The following is a 5,822-nucleotide window of genomic DNA, read 5'->3' as shown; positions in this document are numbered from 1 at the left end:
AAATAGATATAATACAGAATTACAGAACTTAGAACAAAGTAAGCCATATGCGGATATAATCTTGCCAGCTTTAAATGTGAATAGCATCAGCAGAGGATAAAACAAAATGAAACTCTACAAGCAAAAGAGAAGAGTTTGGTTTGTACACAACAAAAATATGTTGTCTCAGTAGACGGTAAAAGTGATGCTAACACACTTATAGTTATTATAGGAAATACACTATATATATATATATGTGACATAAGCATACACACAAATGCATACAAATCAACCTATCAACCCATTATCTATTTAAAAAATATTGGAAGATGATTCCATGGTTCACTCTAAGAGGCCAGCATCTTCCGTTCTTTCTTGTTAATAAAGAGACAAATGTACAACAATTACAGCCGCATTTTTTTACTATGTAAGAATTCGACACCTATGCAGTATTTTCCATCTCAAGAATTTCACGAATACATATATATTTTCTTAACATAATGTACTCGTTTTAATAGCTGGCCGCAACACAGTGGGGTCAATTTGGTAGGTTGACATCAATCTACTCAATCCTTGAAAATTGACGGAAGTTCATACGTTATAAAAGAATTTGTGGATTGCAGAAGACTAATGACCACCGCTGAGGTCAGAATCATATATACATAAGAAGTTGATCCCCACTATCCTATTTATCTCAACATGCACACGTGTCACCTCATCAAAGGCCCACCACTACATGCATGGGAATTTTTTTTCATTATTAATTGATCTCATGCACACCTTTCACTTCACCACACATGGCACCTCATCAAAAGTCCACTCAACATGCATGAAAAAAAGGTTTTCCATTATGTTATTTCACTTATATTCAATATTTTCCGACTACGCAATAATCAAATACAATATATAATATTTGTTTTTAGCTTTAGTTCATATATTATTAATTCAACGCTGAAAGCTTCATACAATCAAATCACTGAAATATATTGCAATGATTTCCGCAGCAACGCGCGGGGTATTCCCTATTTTTTATAACAGTTGAATTGTGCTCATGATCCCCATGGATTTTCCATTTGAGCAACACTGCAGGCTTCTTCTGTAAAATTGATGTGTAGCTCTTCAGGCATGCTTGAACATTTGTATATACTTAGCCAATGCAGATAGACAGCCACAATTATCATAGGATGTGTCAAGGGCACAAGTAGGCAGTAGTACCTGTTATGTGAAATATCAAAGTAAATGATAGTAACTTCTTACTGGATTTGACTTAGCTAACAGGAATTAGGTCCTACATAGACAAGTACAATATCTAGATATTATATTATATGGTTTCTAGTAACTAAGTAAAATGTTCATAATCAAGAATCAGCTGCAGACGGGAAAAAAGGAATTTGATGATCATGCGTTCTGATTTGAGATTCCTTACCTATCATTTTGGATGGCAGACATAAGGTGGTTCTCATATGGTGGAAGCAGCTTGGACACAACGACGGCATAGGAGAAACCAACAAACAATACGATCCCAGATGCAACGAATGCTGACCCGATTAGCTGATATCTGGAAAATCGTAAGTTGTACATATATAACAAGAATCTGTTGTTTGTACATAAAAAGAATCTGCTGGTTATAAGTACGATGCCAGATGCAACAAATGCTCACCTCATTAACAGCTTGGACATAACAACGACGTAGAAGAAACCCACAAATAATACGACTCCTCATGATTCTTTCCAGCTTTAGATGTGAATAGCATCACACTACTGCAGGGATGCCTAGGAGTGACGGATGGTAAAAGCCCAGCAGTGGCGGGCAAGCCTCTTAGGGGCACCCATCGCTGACCTCCCGCCACTGCTATAATGGCATCAGTGGCGGGCGCTCGCCAGCCACTGGTAGAATCTCTGCAGTGGCGCGCATGCCTCGCCGCCCGCCAGTGCAGCATAATGTAATTGTGACGGGCAAAGAATAGCGCTTGCTACTGATATAGATTGTTGTTCCCATGAATTTATTATGCTCGAATTTGTACACATGATTTACAAAGAGTAAACTGACCAAAGTTTATAATCTGACTGAACCAGGCTTAATCCATTATAAGAAAAAATGACAAAGCTTCACATTTGCTCCACTTAACACACTAGTATCACAGTACCACATCCATCTTAACAAACTCACTAACACGTCATGAGCTTAAAAATGTTCATATCTGCCAATTATTTCTAAATGAGGTCAACAACAACCGTCATTTGTCACTTGTTGTGGCGGTTCTGCAGCAAGACCCACCACAGCACAGCACCTTGGTGCGGCACAACCTTCTTTATTTCCCTGTGATGAGGAAACCATCGATTTGAAGCACTGTGATGTTGGGATATTCCATTGGTATGTTGATTTCACTTTGAAGTCAATTGAAACACCGATAAGATTTACAACCTAGCAGGGAACAAGTAGAAATTAGACTACAGAGAAGAAAGATAGCAGTACGTAGGCTATTCTGCCAAGGCAAACATGTGTGGCATATCATTTGCAATCTTCAAGGCGAAATGCAAATGCAAGGGGCGAGAGGTGGTGTCGCTGAAGATCGGAGCAGTTCGCTCCTTGCACAAATTTCAGATGATGTACGAGGCTATAACATTAAGCATGGTTCTGGTTTTCAGTACTGGCTCTGAACACATGGTCTCCCACAAGCTTAGCAAATCAGTGTTCAGGTTAGAGGACAGGGTTAGCCGGAGACAATGGAGCAGAGCACATACATGTAGTGAAACCTATTTTGAGAAAGGGCAGTTAAGGCATGGGTACGAGGCAGATTCAAGGACTCTCACAAAATTAATGGAAGGATAACTAATGTGCTCACCAACAATTACAAAAGGGGAATGCCGTGTGTATATGTATTCTACTTCTTGTAGTCCCTAACAATGTTATCCCGAGCGGGAGAACGCGGTGAAATAAATCAGGGGTTGGATCGATGCAACCCATTATGAAATACGAACGGGAGGCATATGGAAACTCGTCGTCTCGACGGAGCACTTAAGAAGTCGAGTCATCCCAAGTCCAAGTATTACTGAGGAGGGAAGGCAGCAGACCAAACTCTGGAAGACTCCCGGGGGAGATAAGATAACAGTACAGATCAGCCCAAACTACCCAACTTCATTCCACGCAGATACTGAAAATGGTGCAGATCGATTTCTCCCCCACTTCCTCCTCAACCCCCTGAACTGCAATCCATGTTGACCTCACCAAGACCTAGAGCTAGGGTACACAAGGAAAGCAAAGGGGGGAAACGGGACTTGGGACTACCTCGCCGAAGGCCGCCGCATGTCTAGTCGCCGGAATCGCTGCGCCGCTCTTGAGCAACGGCGGGTGGGGGGTGGGTACTGTACAGAAAGCAAGCGCAGCGGGTGGAGGCAGTGGAGATTGGGAGCGGAAAGGGCGATCTGCCTTCGGGGTCGGCGCTCGAGGCGAGACGAACGGACAGGGACGGAGAGATGAATGGGCCGGGTTGGGCCGGAAGCGAACTAGCCAAGCAGAGAATGGCGCAAGTGTGGTCTCACAAGCATGACCACAACCGTATCAATCTACAACTGTAAACTTTTTGGTTTTTGTACAGCAATACAACATAGGAGTACTAAGTACAACGTAGGAGCATGTAGTTTGCTGATCCTCAGAAGTTAAAACTCCTACGAAACCTAAATAACGCTACTAGTTCCATCAGAGACAAAGAACCTCCAATTTCCAGGGGCATCTCCAAGGCGGACCAGCAAATCTCCCGCAACAGTCAGGACTAGAGTGTCTGGACCGCGGAAGCCATCCAACACCGATTTGTACTGGTCCACGGAGCGGTCCGGATGCGATTTCTCTTACAAACTGGAGACAAAAGTGGGGAGGTTTGCCAGTGTCCGGGCCGCTCCTAGGCCCGCTTCTAACCGCTCTAGCCCCCCCCCCTTCCTCCTGTGCGCGCTCCTGCCCGGCGCTACCTACCCACATTCATGCCATTGTAGAGCGTGCTGCTCCACATTTAAATGGCCAGAGGCAGACGCGGACTCTCACTGCCTCCACCATTGAAGTGGCGCGCCGGCCGAGGGCGCCGCCCGTTGCGCGCCTGTCTGAGCCGAGAAACCTACTCCGGCCACACGTCCGTTTAAGAGCGGGCCGGCATTAAAAGCCACGCCGGACGAGCTCCTCTCAACCGCCTTCTATTTAAACGACGGCATGCGCCGAGCAAGAATAACAATTCTCTGCCGCTCCTCCCATCTCCTACTTCACCATTTTCTCCACCATTTCAATGGCATCTAATGGGCTGAAAGAGGAGTTCTCCGGCATAAAAGCAGGCATGGTGGCCCGCCAAGCCTGGCGGATACGAACGAGGCAGCTCGCTACTCCACCCACCTCACCTAGACCGGCGGAGCAAGTTGCCGCCCCAATCCGGCGCGTGGTTCAGCAACTCGCTGCTGCAAGCCAGCTCGTGGAGGAGTAGTGAGTTGCTCTAGGCTGGCACGGAGGGGAGCACGGCGGCACAAGCATGGACAACGTCACGTCGTACCGTCCCTCCAGTGCCTACGACCGCGCCATCCGCCGTCGACACGTGCGTAGCTGCCCCATGCAGACAGAGAAGAGGGCGGGTGCGTGGAGGAGATCGACGTCCGCTGGCAACTTCGAGGCAAAGTAGAACACGGGAGGCTACCGCCAGCGCGTCGTCGGCTTGTACAGCCGGTGACATGCCCGGTTTCTTCTTTATCTTTGACCACACTGGTTTGGGCGTCCACGGAAGCACCCTTTCCCTCCGGTTGAAGCACCCTCTTCACCACACTCCGATGAGCGGCACAGGCAGACATAGGGAAGATACGGGGGAAGAATGCCTCCGGAACTCCCGGCAGTACGATTATAAAAGGATCCGCCACGGCCGGTCATAAACTAGTGTAGTGTATTCGTGTTGTGGGAGTGGAGCTCCGCGCGACCGTACGTGCACATAGTTTTAAATTTGAAATTAAAATATTTCCAAAATGTAAACGTTTGTGTCCAGTTGGTATGAAATTCGTCATGTTTGTATGAATTCTGGTCGAGTTTGCATGAAATCCAGCCGTGTTTGCACGAATTTCGTCCGGTTGGTTTGAGTTGTTGTGAAAATGTATGCGGCTATTGTTGGATGGTTGCCTCCGCGGACTGGTCCCCCCCCCTCCATTTTTTGCAGACAGATGCAGGAGGTTCTTCGCGGGTTGCCGTTGGAGATGCCCCAAATGGCAACATTTAACATTTTTTTGAAAAGGAGGATTACCCCCGGCCTGTGCATCTGGACAATGTATGCAATCATTTTATTAATTATTCACAAAGACCTTACAAAGTAGTACATCAGGTAGCCTGAAGCCACCATCCTAGCAACATCTGTCGCTAGTCCTATCCAATTGATGAACGGGTGCCGATAGTCCGAGCCTAATACCAAACGGACACTGCACAAATGCCTAACATGTAAAGCCGGAGGCCCCAACCAAGCCACATACTGGATTTGGGGTACAAACCGATCTGACGCACTCTCATGTGTCGCCGCCGCCATCTTTCACCAATCCATCTTCAGAGCAAAAACTAACGCACCAACCTTGCCAAGCCTCTCTGCCATCGACGCCACCATGGCGCCAGACAGCGTCCTCCTCCTGCGCGAGTCCATCTTCGTGCATCGGACACAGAATCTCCACCGTGCCACGCCGCCGAGATCCGCTGTCTTTGATGTGGTAACGAAAAACATTCAACATGGCATGACCAAAAGAATGCTTTGTGATCCAACACCTTATTATCCGTACACAATTCCAGCTTCCAACACCCTGTTAGTAAAGATATGACATGACTGATTTCAAATGGA

At 46.5% G+C, this 5,822-nt stretch overlaps 1 long non-coding RNA gene across 1 annotated transcript; it reads right to left on the bottom strand.

Annotated features, from left to right (window-relative positions):
- Positions 1-587: 587 nt before the first annotated feature.
- Positions 588-3,588, bottom strand: LOC147981601 (uncharacterized). The gene is made up of 3 exons (XR_015599930.1): positions 3,269-3,588; positions 1,406-2,404; positions 588-1,194 (listed from the first exon to the last, which is right to left on the bottom strand). It is a non-coding gene; the product is annotated as an uncharacterized LOC147981601 (long non-coding RNA).
- Positions 3,589-5,822: the final 2,234 nt, after the last annotated feature.

Source organism: Triticum urartu, chromosome 3A, assembly GCF_056163025.1.
Source record: "Triticum urartu cultivar PI428250 chromosome 3A, HENAU_Tu73, whole genome shotgun sequence".
NCBI classification, from domain to species: Eukaryota; Viridiplantae; Streptophyta; class Magnoliopsida; order Poales; family Poaceae; genus Triticum; species Triticum urartu.
Note: the sequence above shows the minus strand (reverse complement) of the source record. Positions and strands in the feature narration are given on the sequence as shown.